The following is a 17,038-nucleotide window of genomic DNA, read 5'->3' on the forward strand; positions in this document are numbered from 1 at the left end:
AAAACAGTGTTTCCTCTGGAGGAGCAACCAGAGGGTGTCTGCTCAGCCTGTTCCATGGGTTAGTAAGTTAGTGGCCCATGGTGGCAGGCTGGGTTCCAAGGGTTGGACTCCAGGATGAGTGGTGTCATTTGTTCACCAAGGTGACCAGAGTGGGGGCTATGGGGTGTCTAGCTCCTAGTGAAAGGAGCCAGTAATGATGGGGGCGAGCACAGGCAGCCCATGGTGGGGGCACCGAGGGCCATCAGAAGGTGGACAAGGACCCCTTGCAGAGGCCATGGGCTGCTCACTTTTGCGGAGGCCTCTGTAGGCCAGGCGGTTCTGGACATGCCACAAATAACCCCTCAGTGGCAAGGGCTCCATGCAGGCGGAAGTGGCTCAGAGGCGGTCCCGTGCCCAGGAGCGGCACAGGGTCAGAACACCTACAATGTCAGCCTGGGTGGCTGGTGCGGTGGGGCCCGACCGTGGGGGCGGGGGCCCTGTGGGTGTGGCTGTGGGCAGAGCGGAGACGGCAAGCGGGGAGGAAGGGGAGGCTCTCCGATGGGCATGCGTGTGGCGGGCATGCCGTTTAAAACTATCATCAGCCTTGGTGTTCCAACAGCCTCTTTCACTTTGTAAAAGCCTTTTCTTTTGAAAAATAAAAGAAGATTGGAGGCAAGTACAATATTTGGCTGTGGCGGCTGCTAATTTGGCACTGAATGTCACCTCCGCCTTTCTCTTCCCTGATGCCAAGCACTCCTTCCCTGGCTCTGGGTGGGCGGGCAGGGTGATGGGGGTGCAGGACGGGCTCCCCGAGCCTCTTAAGATGCGAGATTCATTTCCTTAAACACACATTGTCTCACTCCAATTTCACGTCCGAGCAGTTCTGGTGAGGAATTAGCAGCCCCTGGGAGAGAGCGGGCGGGTTCTGTTTACACGGGGTAGGGGCAGGCTGGGGGGTTGCAGTACAAGCAGGGGGCTTGGGGCTGTTTGGACAGGGAGCCCATAGAAGACCTGGGTCAGGGGCTGCCTTTCCTGGCCGGACAGCTTTCCAAGGGAGCCAGGCCAACTTCTATCAAAACAATGTGTAAATCCTGTTCCATTTCAGATGTTCTGAGTACATGGAGGAGGGGGACCATATAAGGATTTGGGGAGCAAATCAAGGATATTGGGGTCTCAGGTCAGAAAGGACAAATAAGGGCGCCTGGGTGGCTCAGTTGGTTAAGTGACTGCCTTCGGCTCAGGTCATGATCCTGGAGTCCCAGGATCGAGTCCCGCATCGGGCTCCCTGCTTGGCAGGGAGTCTGCTTCTCCCTCTGACCCTCTTCCCTCTCATGCTCTCTGTCTCTCATTCTCTGTCTCAAATAAATAAATAAAATCTTTAAAAAAAAAAAAAGAAAGGACAAATAAGATTGTTTGATCCAACCCCCCCCCCCCCCCCCGCTGAGAAGACTGGCTGAGGCTGACACTCTCCGTGATGGGGGCTCACTAACTCTGGGATCAGAGTTTGTGATGGGATCGCCCTTTGCTTTTGACTCAGGCGCCTTGGACCCCTCCCCACAGGGCTCCTCACCTCTGCCTGTGTGTCTCCACAGCCCTTGTCAGCCCAGGAGCCTGCCCTCCTGTAGTTCTGTGGGAGATGCAGCCCTGCTCCGTGGGTGGCTCAGGTCTCTCCCTATCCCGATCAGTCCTCCGGGCACGGGCTCCCACATGGCTGGCCTGCCCATGGACCAGCCGCCTCTCTCTTGTCAAGGCGCTCAGGCCGTTGTGTATGCGGTGACAATGATCTTCAAGAGGAGGCTCAAAACGGTTAGCAGCCCTTTAACCCCTTCCTCAATGGTGCCCTTCACACAGCATAGCACCAGCCCAGGGGATTCGGGCCTCCCTGGCTTGGGCCCATTTGGGGACATCCTCCAAGGCTGGGGTTACCCTCTTATGCCCTCTCTTCCTTTCCCCTGCTCATACCCACAGTCACCCCCCCCAGCAGCCGCCAACCCTCACCCCTCAAGAGTCTTGGTTCTGGCCTGGGCACCCCTAGATGCCAAGTCAGAGCTGAGCCCAGGGAGTACTGTTGGGGAGGTGGCCCATCCCCCAGCTGTCTTGGGCGGCTGCTCATTCATCACCTCTTAGAGGGGAGACCTGCTAATTTGTCAGCCCATTAGCCGGGCACAAGCAGCATATGGATCCAGTTCCTGCTGCCCTCTTCCTGCCTGCCTGGGATAGCAACATCTGGGCTCACTGCATGGCCAAGATCCGGGCTTGGATCCTGGGGGGGGGGCACCATCGTGCCCCAAGGCTAAGCCCCTCAGTGAGGCAGCCAAGGGTTAGCACTGGCTTCTCCAACAAATCCACGTTTCGAATTAGCAACAAAACCTCGCTAAAGCCATGGGCTGAGGAGAGCCCCGCTTTTAGGAAACTGGGCTTTATTTTTAGTGTTTAGAGAGAGGTAATTTTTTCTTACCCACTATCAGCAAGGAGATCAATTGTTTTCATGGTGTTTTTAGATCCTCTTGTCTGGGAGTGGGGGTGGGGAGGAAGGATCACTTCATCCTTCAGTTCTGTTGCCACCCCCACACACAGGCATGGGAAGGAATTTGTGCCCTGGGGCTCTCTCTGCTGCAGCCTGGCAGGTCATGCAGGGGGGGCTTCTGCGTCTGTGGGGTCAGTGGCTGGAAGGAGGCACCAGCCTGGTGTGGATATGTAAGCAGGGCTGGGCTCTAGTCCCTCTGAGATGACAGGCAGGGAGACGAAGGACCGCTCAAGGACTCCCTGGGTCTGTCATGTGCACAAGGTGCACAGAGATGTTCCCTGAGGCCTACTGTGTGCTGTGCTTGAGCAGAGGGACAGGGGACTCGGGCTGCCCTCAGGGAAGGATGCACCTGCCTCATTCGTAGTGAGCCTGGACAAATGCATGCTGGGATATGTGCTCCTGGACACACACGTACCTGGGACACACACCCTGGAACACGTGCTTAGGTGTGCATTGCACGCTCCCAGGAACACCACCCCCCTTTGGTGTGCACATACTCTGCCATACACGACACATGGTGCCTCCCAACATACATGTACAGACACGCACTCAGGCGCATACACGGGCTCCTGCGTCGCCTGCATTTATGGCAGGAGATAAATTTGCAGTTTAGCAACCCTAACCTGCTAGCACCGTAAACTCAAAGAGCCTGATAGCGGGGGCTTCGCAGCATGTTGGCAGCCCAGCAAAGCATGGGGCCGTGTAGGAGGGCTTTTCCAGCCGGCTTGGCAGGCCGGCCTTCCGGGGCAGGGCAGCCAGTTCCCAGCTGGAAGAGGGGCCTGTGCAGACTCCCTGTGCCAAGGTAGGGCTGAGAAGCAGGGCACTACCTTAGGGCCTTGGCCTGGGGCATCTTCAGTGCTCCCCAGGGCACTCTCCCAAGATGGAGAAAGAGACGGCAACTCAGAGGTGTCGAGGCCCTGGCGGGGGGGCGCGGGGAGTGGAGGCTAGACTGTGTTCATGGCAAGGGCAGTCCAGAAGCCATGCTGAGGACGTGGCTGTCTGGCATCTTAGCCTGGTTCTGGAGCCTGGAGGAAGGGGCTTCCTGCTTGGGCCCCGATGGGGCACTAAGAAGAGCAGACCTGCGCACGTCTCAGTGGAGATATGGCAGGGTAGGGACTGTAGTTGGATTCTGGAAAGGCTCTGAGTTACCTAGGGCTCCATGGCGGCCAGGGCAGGGGAGAGGCCTGGGATAAGGACTGCCCACCCCAGTGTACAGGCAAGAAAAGCAGAGGGGCTAGGATACACTCAGAGACACTCAAGGAACAGTGACTGAACAGGATAGACCCAGGCCTCTTGCCTCGATCCCATCCTGCAGGCCTCAGGAAAGGACCCGTGGAGTCCTTCGCCAAGCTCCTTCCCCAGCACCTCCGGTGACCTGGGCCCTATGAGTGGGCCCCTGTGAGGGGTCTCCCAGCAGGCCCAGTGGCATGGGTGGGGGTGGGGTGGAGAAGAACAAAGCTTCCCTGGTCTCCTCTCTGGTCTGCTAAGGAGGAAATAGGGCCGCCTTACATAATTGGGGCAGTTTGTTCCGCTCTTGTCTTGCTGGAATCATTGCCCTCGTCGCCTCCTTGCTCAGGGAGCCCTTGACAGAGCTGGAAGCTCAGGCGTCCCTCCCTCCTGCTGGAGGTCGCTGAGCAGAGGACGCGGGAGCCCAGAGCATTGACGCCGCTGAGACCTGGTGGGCCCCGAGGCCCGGGGAACGTGGGGGGGGCAGAGGGGACAGAAGCCCAGGCCTCCCACTCCCGGTCTGCCAGGTGACCCCACAGTTCTCAGAGAGTTCACACCCGAGGCTCCAGGGAGGGTGGAGGACAAAGCTGCCTCTGTCCGGCCACTAGACAGCCCTGCCCAGCAGCTTTCTTCACAGGCCTTGTGCCTAGCTGCTCGTTCGCCTCTGCCTTTGTCTTCCAGTCCCCGGCCAAGGGGACACTCTCTCTTGCCCATCCATTCCCACTCCTCCCAAACACAGAAGGAGGGGCCAGCAGCTGGAACCTGGGTCTTCCTGGCCTTGCCCTGCTGCTCACCCCTCCCTCTTAGACCTCAGTTTACCCATCTGTATCCTGAGGTCCTAGACTTCCACACTTGCAAGGCCAGGATGGTTTCCTGCAGGTAGAAGCACCCCTTTGGGGCATGCCCACCCCTGGGTCTAGTGCAGATCTTCCTTGTCCTCCCCACATTCCCACTGGGCAGACCGGCAGGGCAAATGACAGATAGGCCTCAGAGTCTGATGGGTTCTTTGGGTGCTGGTGGGGCCACTGAGGATTCAGTTGGCACCATGCATCGATCCGAGTGGATGATCCTGGGCAGATGAATTAGGGGCTTGTTGTCCTGAAGGGGCTGCATTTCCTGTGAGGATTCACCCAGGTGCCTTTGAAAGATGAGCTCTCTCGGAACGTTTAAAACAGGGCAAGGTTTGCAAACACCTAAGTTAGCTGACCCCCCACTGATGTCCATAGCCCCCAGGCGAGAGGCCCCATGGACTTAGCTGAGGGGGCATTCAGAGAGGCTTCCCAGAGGAGGAGGCCTGGGGGCCAGCATTGGGGCTGTGGAGGGTGGAACGGAGACCAGCTGGTGGGAGAAGGGGGCAGGGGTCTGGAACATGGGTCTGGAACCTGCTCCAGTGTGTGGTTAGTCTGTGTAGCAGTCATCGACTCCCAGCTCCACCAATTACTCTGTGCCTCAGTGGCCTTGTCTGTGAAATGGGGACAACAACTAGGGCTTGTGAAGGTTCAATACACTGGATGGCTGTCAAGCAGCCCCCAAAGCTGGGCATCGAGGAGGAGGCCCACCTGGAGGGGGAGCCCAAACATAGCCTCTGCCTCCCCCGAGCACAGCACTCTCACTTCGAAGTTCATGGCTGTTCAGACCAAGGGCCCTCACAGGGTTCGCCAGTGTGGCCGGGCACCGGGTCCTGTTTGCACAGTTTGTTTGCACGGCAAACACTGCACGCGGACGCAGTGAAGACAAGTGCCAGCCCCGTGCCGGCCCTGGTGGCCACTGGGTTCTTGCACTCATGGAGAGAGAGCCTGGAGCCGGCACACCGAACATTGCCCTTCCCTCCCCACAGTGCATCGAGGGGAACCTGAGGTGCAGAGAAGGGCTGGGCCAGCTCAGGAGCACCCAGCTGGGAGGGGCGTGGAGTCACCAACCCCCTAGCTCTGGGAACCCCTTGTGTGCTGACCTCTCTGAAGTTTTCCTGGCCAAATGTGGGAACTTTCCTCGGAGGGCTCAGGAGAGCCTGGGAATGATGGGAGAGAAGGGGTCCCCTCTGGCATGTGTCCCCAGCATGGGCATGTCCTTGGTATGTGCCTATCCTCCGTGTAGCTTCAGCGTGTGCAGGGCCTCCACGTCCAAGCAGTTTGTTTATGTATGCTTCCGACGTATGCTACCGAAGATTTAAGGGCACTTACAGAGATACATAAAATTCAAGAAGAGCCTATAAATTGGAAGTAGGAGAAAAATAAAAGAAAAACGAGGGGAAGGACAAAGATGGGGTTGGGAGGCGCTGATGCGGGATGTGGATGAGCTAGCCCGGCACGGCTGTGCTCCCTCGTACCCTTGCTTGCACACTCACCGTAGGCAGGCTCCCACTCGGCTCCGCACCCACTGCCTTATCAGTACCTGACGCTTGAGCACGGTGACCCTCCTAGGGACCTGATCCAGAAGCCACTGTCAGTCAGACATGTCCTTACCCCACCAGACCCAGTGCCCTCACTGTTAGGAGCCTCTCCAGGGCCATGTCCATCAGGAAGATTTAGGGCCACAACCTTCAGGTAGCCCCAACCTTCTGGGGCCAGAGAAGCTTCACTGCTTAGAACATTTCAGATGAAAAACAAACAAACATTTCAGATGGCTGCAGACCACCTTTTGAGGTACGGATGGAAACCCACAGAGCTTCACCCGGGTGACAGCCCATGACAGCCAATGGACCCATCCGGGTTTCAGTGGTTTCTCTGTGAGCCTAAGTGTGAGGCCCGGCAAGGTCCAAAGCAGCTTCCTGGGCACTGGGCCTGAATGTGGTGAGGTCGGTGTGTGTGTGAGCTGGTCTGCAAGGTCTGGCATGTGCACCTAGACCTACAATGTGTGCACAGGGCTGAGGTAGGACCCTGCGATGACCTGGCCCCCAAACGGGCCCTTGATACCATGGGAGGCCACGGCCCACCTCCCAGCCTTACTTCTGCCTCTGTCTTTCTCCCAATGGCTCTCATGTTTTCACAAAAGCAACTGGCCGAGGGCCTCTCCTTGTGATCACTGCTGTCACTATTCAGTGACATCTTCAGCAGCAAGTCTCAGGAGCAAAAGGCAGCTTTCCAGCCTGCAAGGCCTGGAAAGTCTGGCCCCGCAGGACAGCGTGGGGCAGGGAAATCTCTCAGGGCCTTGGGAACAGCCTTGGAAGGAGGCCCCACGAGAAGCCAGCAGCACCTTGCATTTGACCTTTCATCACTGAGGAACACCCCCACAGGGCCTGGCTGAGGCAGCTCAAGGCTGTGTGGATGCTGAAGGCCAAGGTTCATGCCAAGCCAAGCGGCTGGTAAAGAGCAAGGCCAGGATGCGGGCCACAGCTTTTTAGCCGTTCTCAGCTGCAAGTGGAAGGGGCTCCGGGGACGGGAAGGGCTCCCCTTTAGACAGATTCTGACTCTTTGCCACTTCAGTTTCCTCACCTGTGAGATAAGAAGCTGCCTGGCTGCTGAGCACCTCCTGGTGCACTTGTCACAGGTCAGGGAGGGGGATGGATAAAGAAAAATCAGGTGAACCTGCACCCCCCTCCCCAGGAAGCCTGCCTGGGGACTCTCAGAACAAGGTCAGTTTCTGGTCATTCTGGGGTCCCTGAGAGACCTGTCCCAGACCCTGAAGAGGGTTGCCCCCCCTGCTGGAAGGGTAGAATGGAGGTGATGTTGGCAGAGGAAGCAGGCTTAGTCCTTTGCTCCGTGCCTCAGGCCCAGCCTCAAACCCATCTCATGAGGGTGATTATGGGCGTAAGTTTCTGCCACTCTAGACTGAGGGACAGTCACTTAGATGAGATCTCCATAACAGCCAGAGCCGTGAAATGATTAGGAATCCTCCCTGGGCCGCCGAGGGTCTGCTGGAGCCCCTACCCACCCTGACTCCCAGAGCCCTGCACCCTGGCCTGCCGGGACTCTCGCCCCCAAGAGGCAGGAGGTAGGGCCTCATAGGTCCCAAGACAGGCTCAGGGGGTGAAGGGACTGAAGAGGCCAGATGGCAGGCCGGTGACCAGGCCCTGTGTAGGAGAAAAGGGCCATGCGCCCAGCTCTGAGGGCAGGGTCCACATCTAAGGCCATGTTGGGCCAGGGCTCCTCAAGGTGGTGACCCAGGCTTGGGGGTGGGAGTGGGGGTGGGGGTTTCTGGGACCCTAGGGCCTGGAACTGATGACTGGAGCCTGAGAGAAGCCCAATGTCATGGACTCCTCCACCCCCAGCCTCATCTCCAGCCCATTTATTTCTCCAGCTGCCAGAGCCTTGGTTTCTTCAGCTGTAAAATGGGGACGATAACCATGCCTGCCTTTGGGGATTGTTCTGACTCAGTGGGTGAAGCGCTGAGCCCTGTCTCACCACCTGGAGGGGAGGGCCTGGCATCGCTGCTGTCCCCAAGCTGAGAGGCTGAGGAGGCCTGGGGGAAGGAAGGCAGGGCCCATGGGGCGGGGGAGGCAGCCGGAGAGAGCTGAGGCAGAGTGGGTGGCAAGAGGGCCCAGACGCTGGCACAAACAACCTGTTTCCCATAAACACGGGCACCCACACCAGCCGCACGAGTTGGGAAGCGCGGGTGTGTTTACTCGCACTCCCCCGTGCCGGCTGGTGTGCTGGGCACAGCTTCCCTCCCAGCTGCCTCAACAGCCGGTGGCTCCCAGCTCAGGGCTGGGAGCCAGCAGGGGCCCCGGATCTGCCTGCAGTTCCATTCACCTCGGGCTCCAGTCCCCCACTCCTGGCGCTACCCTGGACTAAATCCAGAGGACAGGGGCCCTAAGAGTCTCCTCTGGTGTCCACATGGCTGGGCCGTGAAACGCTCCCCTGCTCTTCAGGAGCACCTGAGTAGACACAGGCCTGGAGGCTGGAACTGTCAGCGACCCATGCCTTGTGTTTGGGCAACAGGTGTCCCTCTAGTAAGGTCCAGGCCCCCTCCATCCCCACAACCCAGCTGCTTTCTCAGTGAGCGCTTTCCACTGGGATGTGGACAGCGTCCAGACACCTGGGCACACCCAGAACTAATGGGTGCACGGTACAGGTGGGTGGGGTTGCAGGGGCCCTGGTGCCCCATGGGCCCTAGGATGCTGGGGCTCCAGGTTTCCGGCTCTCCACTCTGTGAGCGCTTTGTCTGGGCTGGGCAGTGGCAGCCGTGGGAGGTTCATGCATCATCTCCGTGAGGTCAGGGCAGATTCTTGGCTGGGAAGGAGTCTCCGTGGCACTGCATCACCCTTTGGAGATACACAGGTGCCCAGTGCCGACATGGGCAGTCAGGGACGTTGGAGTGTGCCCTCCCAGCCCCCATGGACTTGGCCATTTGGCATTGTCACCTCTGTGGCAGCGAGACAGCCCCCTACCCTCTCAGATTCCTTTCTCACCTCCCACCTATCCCCAGACTATTTGCTTGACCACCAAGGGAGCCAGAACCTAGGGGAGAAAGTCACAGACTACAAGCTTTGTATAAGCACACAAGCTGTGGGAATGCTGCTATCTAGCGATGGCAGCTTAGAGTCCAGCAGCTGTGCAGGGTGTCCACGAGCGAATTCCTGCTCAGCACCCCTGACGTCTGGGCTTGCATGCTTCCTGTGACAGGGAGCTCCCTAGCTATCCAGGCAGTGTTCCCAGGGCTTGGGAGCCTGGAGTGTGGGAAAGTTCTTCCAGTTTCCCCTGAGCTGGAAAATGGCCCTGTCCTCACGGACGCCATCAGGAACCTCAGAGTTGTGCCCTCAGGAACCTTGGAGAAAGGATTTGTGCTTGGAGCTGGGTGGAGCAATGCCCCTCCAGGACTGCTCTCACCTGAAATACATAGACCTTAACATGGAGGCCTTGTTCCAAGTCAAGTCTGGAATAATGGATGGATAATCAGGATTACCATGGTTTTAAAGTCAGCTTAGAAATTCACATCTGTTTCAGAGGCCGAAGACAGACCACACCCAGGAATGGGCCCCCCCCGAACACAGCCTGTCTTTGTGGCTCAGGCCTTGCCCTGGGGCGCATGCGCGGCCTCACAGAGGTGGGGTCTGTGTGGGGGCAAGTGCAGGGAGGGCCACGCAGACTGGCCCTAGCTCAGCTGGGAGGATTTGGTTTATTGTTTTGTGTTGGGTTTTGTGTCTTTTGAAAAACAAGAGACTGAGCCTTTTTATGACATGGATTTTACAGTGTAACGAGGCAGCGTAATTTCCCATTCTCAGCAGCAAGTGCACTTTTTACACTAATTGCATAATTAGACATAATGTACTAATTGCGGTAATGGATGACAGTCAACTAAACTTTAACTTTAAAAACAGGGAGGCGTTGCTGGGGGTGCGGCGGGGGCTTTGTGCCCCTGTGAGTTTTTCGAAGGGGAGTGTGCCGGTGAGAGCCCCTAGCAGCTGCCTCTGGGGGGCCGAGGGGTCACTGAGCCCCCAGGGCCCTCTCACCTTATGATCTAGGCCACACTGTCCCTCCCCTGAGCCCCCTGGGTATCTACCTCCCTTTCTGCTCAGAATCTGTCCGCCAGCCTCCCTTCTGCACTGCACAAGCCCCTGTGCTCCTGCTGCTGAGGAGCCCACTGACTTTCCCTCCTCCCAGCCTCTGCACCTGCCACTCCTCCTGCCCACTCCCTTATCCCCCGGCCGCCCCCAAGTCCGGCAGACTCCCACCCAGCCTTTCAGGCTCTCCCCTTTCTTTTCCTGGACGGCCCCCTCCCAAGCAGACCAGCCCCATCCCCCCTGTCTCCTGCCTACCTCTCCCTGCTGCCACACCTCTGCCCTTAGCAGTCTGAAGGGACATCTGTCCCCTCTGGATGGTGAGTCCCAGGAGGACAAGGACAAGATCTGGTCCATTTCTGCTGCACCAGGCTTAAGAGGGCCCCGAAGCCTGTGGCATGAACGTGGCATGCCCTCATGGAAATGTAAGGATGTGGGGGCGGGGGTGGGGAGGAAGCGGAGCAATTGATGGGCCACCGACCCAGGAGGGCCACATCCTGACCTGCTCCTGGAGGCCAGGCCAGGAGCCCTCCTCCCTGCCCCGACACTGCCTTCACGTTCTCCATTGTAGCCCACACAGGGCCGCATTGTCCTGGCCTGGGTGGTGTCTGTGACTTCCTCTAAACGGGGGTTCGTTCCAGGAAATCCCTATTCAGTATGAATGTTAATCATGTGGCAGCCAGCCTCATAATGTACAAACCCTGCTTGTGACATGACACCATAGACAGCTAACTGTGGAGCCCACCCACCACAGGATGGTGGCAGGGTGGCATGGCCACATGAGAACTGCCATGACAGCTGGGGAACATCAGCAGCTGGGGAACATGCAAGCAAGTGGCACGTAATCCCTGCCCGTACACTGGCCGTGTGCTCTGAGGGTCCCTTGCCCTTAACTCTACGTAAGTCCCGCACTGGGTAGGCGAGGGAGGGGCTACACCCCAGCCCCGGGGAGCTGTCGGTCACACACATAGACCAGGGCCTGGCGTGTCTCCACAGCTGGGTTAGGCTTTTTCAGCACGCACTGTGGGACAGTCCCCCTCGTGCCATCAGGAGCTGGGCTGTGGAGCTCAGCAAAAGCCCAGGAGCCACAGCCTGTCCTGGATCTGTCCTGGGTGCTCTCAGTGGGAGGGGACCACAGGGCACCCGGCTACTCCCTCCATCCTGTGGTCTTCAAGGGCGATTAGCAGCTATGTCAGTACCCTTGATTTTCCCCACAAAGGCAGGGGAAGGAGTAAGGGCAGAAGCCCCGAGCCCAGCTTTGCCCTGACTGCCTGGGGTCCCTGATCTAATCACTACCAGTCTCCCCCACCTCCTGTCCCAGCTCAGGGTCCCTAAGCCACCGTGAGCCCCCTGTCGTCCTACCCAAGGCACAGGTGTATTCCATTCCAGCAGCTGACCTCTGTCTCCAGTCCCCACCCCTGTGGCCTTTCCAGTGCTTGCCCTGTGGGCCAGCCTAGGGGGGCCCAGCCCACCGTCTCTGGCCCACTTGCTGCTCTCCCTCCAGGGGCCTGTTGGGCATGAAGTTAGGACCCCCACCAGCGGCTCCTTTCAAGACCAGGGACCGGACACTAAGACATGACTGGCATAGAGGGGGCTTATTGGAGAACAGCAAATCCCCTGGGGTCGTATTGTGGGGCTCCGCTTGCACAATCCCGCCTGTGCCCTGCCCAGTAACCTGGGTGGTGGGAGGGGCCAGGGTGCTGGGGCACCCGGCTAGCGGAGCACCCAGCTCGGTCTGAGCCTGTGAGGACACCACCAGCAGCAGGGCCCAGCCTGTGTCAAATCTTCCTCGTTCCATTTTCTTTCTGATTTAATTTTCCAGAGATTAGGGCCCGTTCACCTTCGCTGCGGGAGAGGAGCCTCACACGAGTCTGTTTTACTCCTAGGGCTGGGTGGTTGGTTAGCTGATCAGGCTGATTCTGCCAGTCCGCCCCTCCTCCCCTCCAGAATGGCTCTCCTGTCTCCCATGGGCCTCAGGCCTTCCGCGTGACCTGGCCCGCCCCCAAGACCCCCAGCTGATCCCTTGTGCTCCCTTCACCTTCAAGTATGGGAATAAGTGTGGGGAACCCGACTGCACAGAGTGGGACCTGAAGCAAGGGCTTTGGGTCAGACAGATCCGGTTTGAATCTGAGCTCTGCTGTGTAACTTCAGCTCTCCGGCCTTCAGTGGCCTGTCCAGTAAATGGGCATGAAGAGTCCCTCTTCGGGTTGTCCAGGATCAGTGAGGTCAAGTGTGAAAACATCTGCCCCAGGGTGGCCAGAGCCAGCTCTCGGGGAACACAGTTGTTCCTGGGGCCTCCATTCTCCCTCTTCCTGACTTTGCCCTCCTCTGCTTCCCCTCCTCGCCTTCCTTTTCCTCTCCTTTTCCCACACCTTCCTCCTCTCCCTGGGCAGGTTGGGTGCTGGCTCAGAGCTAGGCCCCACTGCCGCCGGCTTTCTGGGACTTGGCAACATGCCTCTCCAGTCTGACGGGGTGCTGTCCAGGTCACTGGTCCTGGGGCCTGTTGTCTCCTGTGGTGGCTGTCTTTGTTCCCAGGTACCTCAGAACTCGACCCCACTCCTAGTCAGGACTCTTGGGAGCTGTGGGGATGAGGCTGGCTCCATCCACCCCCGTGTATATCCCTGTGTTTCCTGTCCAAGGTCGCCGTTCTTCCACGTGTCCTCTAGGTTCACCTCCTCTTTATGTGGAGCCACCCAGGGACGCAGGGGGGCTGGGCAGAGGTTCTGGGGCCTCCACAAGCCCTGGAAATCCTTAGGCCGAAAGGCTGGCTGGAAATGTTGCTTAACTAAAGAATCACTAGAGCTGAGAGAGGGTTAGGGTTGGGGTTGGGGCCAGCACCTGGTGGTGGTGGGGGGAACAGGGAGGGAGGTGAGGAGATGAGGGGAGAGATGGAGGGACAGTTCTCCATAACTGATGGGGGAGGTGCCCTCATGGGGAGGAGGCCATAGGTATCTGGTACAAGAGAGGGGAGCCAGGGACTCCTGGGAACGATGGGCTGCAAGTTGCCTCCTGAATTACTGTCCCTTGGGGTCTCAGCCACCCCCGTTCTCCCTGTTTCCCCACCCCACCCCTCCCCTACATGCTCCCCTGGCTCCAGCCAGCTTGTCTGCTAGTCTGCTGGCCTGTCCCCCTACTATTCACCATCTCTGTGGAATGGAGCCCCTGCCTCCCCCTCCCCCATCACGGCTGGTGTCCAACTGCCACAACCTGTAGACCAGCTCCCTGTGCAGTGGTGGGGGCCTCAGAGGCTGCGCTCCTGTGGGAGCTGTTGGGTTTTTCCAGTGAGCTTGCTGGGCCAAGGACAGCAGCGGGCGTGCAGTCCTGCTGCGGTGGCTGAGTGTACCCAGTGCCCATGCCCCTGGACCCGGTGTACCCCCAGCCTGTCCGTCGCATCCGAGCTGGCCCCAGGGACCAGAGCTAGAGGCTGGGGCTTTAGGAGAGCCAGCCCTGGGCATGCTGTCTGCCCTGGGCTCTCCCAGGCTTCCTGCTGGGCCTATAGGTAGAAAGCACCTCCTCAGACAACATCAATGGAGAGATGACCTATCTCCCAGGGCGGGACCATCTGCTGAATTCTACCCCTCAGATCTCCCTGGGACACAGGGCCCAGCTCATGGCCCACCCCGGGGGGACAGGGGCCGTTGGAACAGGTCCAAGGGAATGTTGAGAGGGATGAGGCACTCGGGATAGAAGGAACGAGGGCTATTTTGTCTCAGGGGCTCTTTTGGGATTGGGGGACAGGCTTGGCTGGTAGCTTGACCAGCTCCTGCAGTCCTGGGATTTAGCCCTCATCTCCCCAGAAACACCTTCTAGCCCATTTTACTTTCTTTGCTCTAGGAAGGATTTAGAAAATCAGGGAAGGGTGGAAGGGAAGCAGGGACAGCATGAGCAAAAGTGCGGTAGTGGGCATCAGGATGGGCTGGGGACCCAGAAGTCTGCAGGGGCATGCCAGGTCAATGGGCTGGAGAGATCTCAAATGCTGGCACCAGGGCCGAGCAGAGGGGTATCTTAGAGGTCCTTAGGACAGGAAGAAAGTGTGGCAGATAGAGCCCCAGACTCCAAGGGGTAGCACAGCTGCAAGCAGGAATACAAGAGTCAGACCGAGGTCTAGCTGGTCCCAGAGCTCTGCTCTTGAACATGGAATTGGGCCTGTGCATTTGCCAAGGGTCCATTACACAAGGGCCCCATACTTCGGGCGAGTGGGAAGAGAGCTGGCCTTGGCCATACTGTTTTCAGTGGCATCCCTGTGTCTGGTTCCCCCTGTTGTAGCCTCCAGGGCTCAGGCTGAGGTGTTGGAGACAAGGACAGTGTGGCTGGAGAGGGGCTGCCCTGGGAGGCCTGGGAGGAGGATGGGGCTGGAGGTGGGCCAACCCCAGACGACCAAAGCTGTCTGCCCAGGAGTAGGAGCCAATGGCTTCGGATCCTTAGTGTGCAGATCCAGCAGGGAGAGTGGAGGCGGGGAGGGACTGTGATTCCTTCTACAGAATTCTGGTGATCCTCAACAATAGCAGTGGCAAGAATAGCGTGGGCTCTTTGCAGTTCTCCCTCAGCCTGCAAAGTGGGGACTGCTGTTCTCTCGTTTAATCCACCAGAGACTGAGGTTCAGAGATGAGGTGACTCTTGGCAGGGTGCCTGCTTTCAAGCCCTTACGCCACCTTTCAGAGCCCTGGGGTATGACCCTGCCACCTGGAAACCCACTCCCTCTGTGGCCCCTGAGCCCTGGCCCAGTCACCATGCCAGTTTGCAAGTGGACCTGGACCCAGTGGGGAGGAACTCCCGGGCTCCCGGAGGAGAGTTGTCAGGAGGCTGCTGTGATCAGGGGCTGCCACTGCTATGGACAGCCCTGTTTGGGACACCTGGGAATGACCTTGACAGGGGAGTCAGGTGTGGGAACTTCATCCCCTGCCCTGAGAAGCCAGGCAGCTGCGCCCCCTGCTGGTGCAAGTGGGCCAAGGGTGCATTCGGCCGAGGCTTCAGCCAGTGTAGCTGAGATGGGGCCTCAACCCGTGCAGGCCAGCGGCCCATGCTTGGGAAAGGGTGTATTTTTAAAGTCCTGAAACCTGGGGGGCGCAGTCGGTTAAGCGATCGACTCTTCGTTTTAGCTTGGGTTGTGATCTGAGGGTCGTGAGATCAACTCCATGTAGGGCTCCGCACTCAGCGCACAAATGAGATTCTCTCTCCCTCTGCCCCTCCCGCTCATGCTCTCTAAATAAATAAATAAATAACCAAACAAACAAATAAATCTTTAAAGTCCTGAAACCTGGGAAGGAGAGGTCTGGGAGGATGGAGGACCTGGCTTTGCCACTCAGAGTCACATAGCCTTGACCTGTCCTTTCTTGTTTCTGAGCTTCAGTTTGCCCCGACAGAGGGCACTGGGCTCCAGGCTCCCCACATTTCCCAGTGACCCCTCCCCCCCCAGGCTCAGGCCCCTGCTTGACCTCGTCTCCATCACCACCTCCCATCTGGGGGCCTCTACCTTGAGGCATGACCCAGGGAGCCCAGGGAGCAGCCTGGCCCTGGTGCCCACTTGGGGCCCCCATCCTCCCTGCCCTGCGTCCGGGTCTCGCGCCTCACCCTCTCATCGCCACTGCTCTGTGGGAAGGAGCGAATTCACCACAAATTATTTTGTTCTGAGAAAAGGACAAAAAGAAAAGCTGGGAGGGATGGGGGGCGGCAGGAGGAGGAGACTGCCTGAGCCGGCTTTGTGTGGTACTTTAACCCTTGGACTGCTGGGCGCAGGCTGGGCGGCAGGGCCAGGGCTCGGGCATTCCTGGTCCCCCACGTCCTCCCCCCTCTGCTACTGGAGGCCTTATCTCCCCCACGTCTCGCTGTCACTCTCCCGACCTTATCTCGCCTGCCTGTCTGTCTTTCATCAGCTGCCTCTCCCACCTCCTTATCTCGTCCTCATCACCTCTTCTCTCTGTCTCTCTGCATCCCTCCGTTTCTGCACAGCCCGATGGCACGGCCCCATGGTAGCAGTTCAGTGGTGGCATGTGACCTCGGTGAAGGAGTCAGCTTGGGGAACAGACCTCCTGGGGTCATCTGGACGGACATAGGCAGGATTGTACAATGCACATACTCATGCATATACACACACCCAAGACCCTAGCCTGGAACAAAGAGGCCCACTGAACTTGCTTCTGTGACTCACATAGAAGCCCTAGCCTTCATCTAGAGGCCCTAATCCCACCCCACCCCCAACACGCAGGCACATGCACGCAGATGGGTGTGTATTGAGCCATAACACACGCACTCACACATGCAGATGCAGACTGTCAGCTTTACACCCCCACGTGCGCGTGTGCACAGACCCGGTCCCCAAGGAGGAGAGAGGGGCCGATTTGCCCTCCCCACATGCCTTTTTCCCTGGTCACTGCCCCCATCTTCTGTGCCCTGAATGACAGAGGAGCCCCTAGGGGTGCCCGGAGTTCCCACTACAGCTTCTGTAAGTGCCCTGGGGCAGCACCAGCCCAAAGGGGTATGGATGCCTGAGTCCGTGAGGAGCAGTGGCTAGGTGTTTCTGATGCACGTGTGGGTGTGTCGCTGTGTGTCGTGAGCGTGACCGTGTCTTCGTGTCATCAGGCTTGTGGTATGCAGTGTGTGCTTATCGGTTCCATCTGCCCCCACACGCACACCCTGCCTCCTCTCCAGCCCCCCCTTCCGCGTCTGCTGCTCTCAGCCGCTGCGAACTCGTCAGGGGGGTGTTGCTCACGGCTCCTGAAGGAGGAATCACCCCCGAGTCCAGAGACGGCGGTGGCAAGCCCGTCCCACCAACCACAGCCAGGGCAAGCTGTGGAATCTGTGACAGGAGCCTTCCTTCAAGTTCAGGAGGGCACTGGGCCCAGCCCGCGGACATCCATGCTCTCGTAGTT

General features: G+C 58.7%; 1 protein-coding gene across 16 annotated transcripts in view; it reads left to right on the forward strand.

The window, feature by feature from the left end:
- The window catches only part of CACNA2D2 (calcium voltage-gated channel auxiliary subunit alpha2delta 2), a 142,328-nt gene that overhangs the window by 56,740 nt on the left and 68,550 nt on the right, over nt 1–17,038 (forward strand). The window lies entirely within an intron of this gene.

Source organism: Mirounga angustirostris, unplaced genomic scaffold, assembly GCF_029215605.1.
Source record: "Mirounga angustirostris isolate CCGP_5_RB_7025 unplaced genomic scaffold, mMirAng1.0.hap1 SCAF_1, whole genome shotgun sequence".
Classification (NCBI taxonomy): Eukaryota; Metazoa; Chordata; class Mammalia; order Carnivora; family Phocidae; genus Mirounga; species Mirounga angustirostris.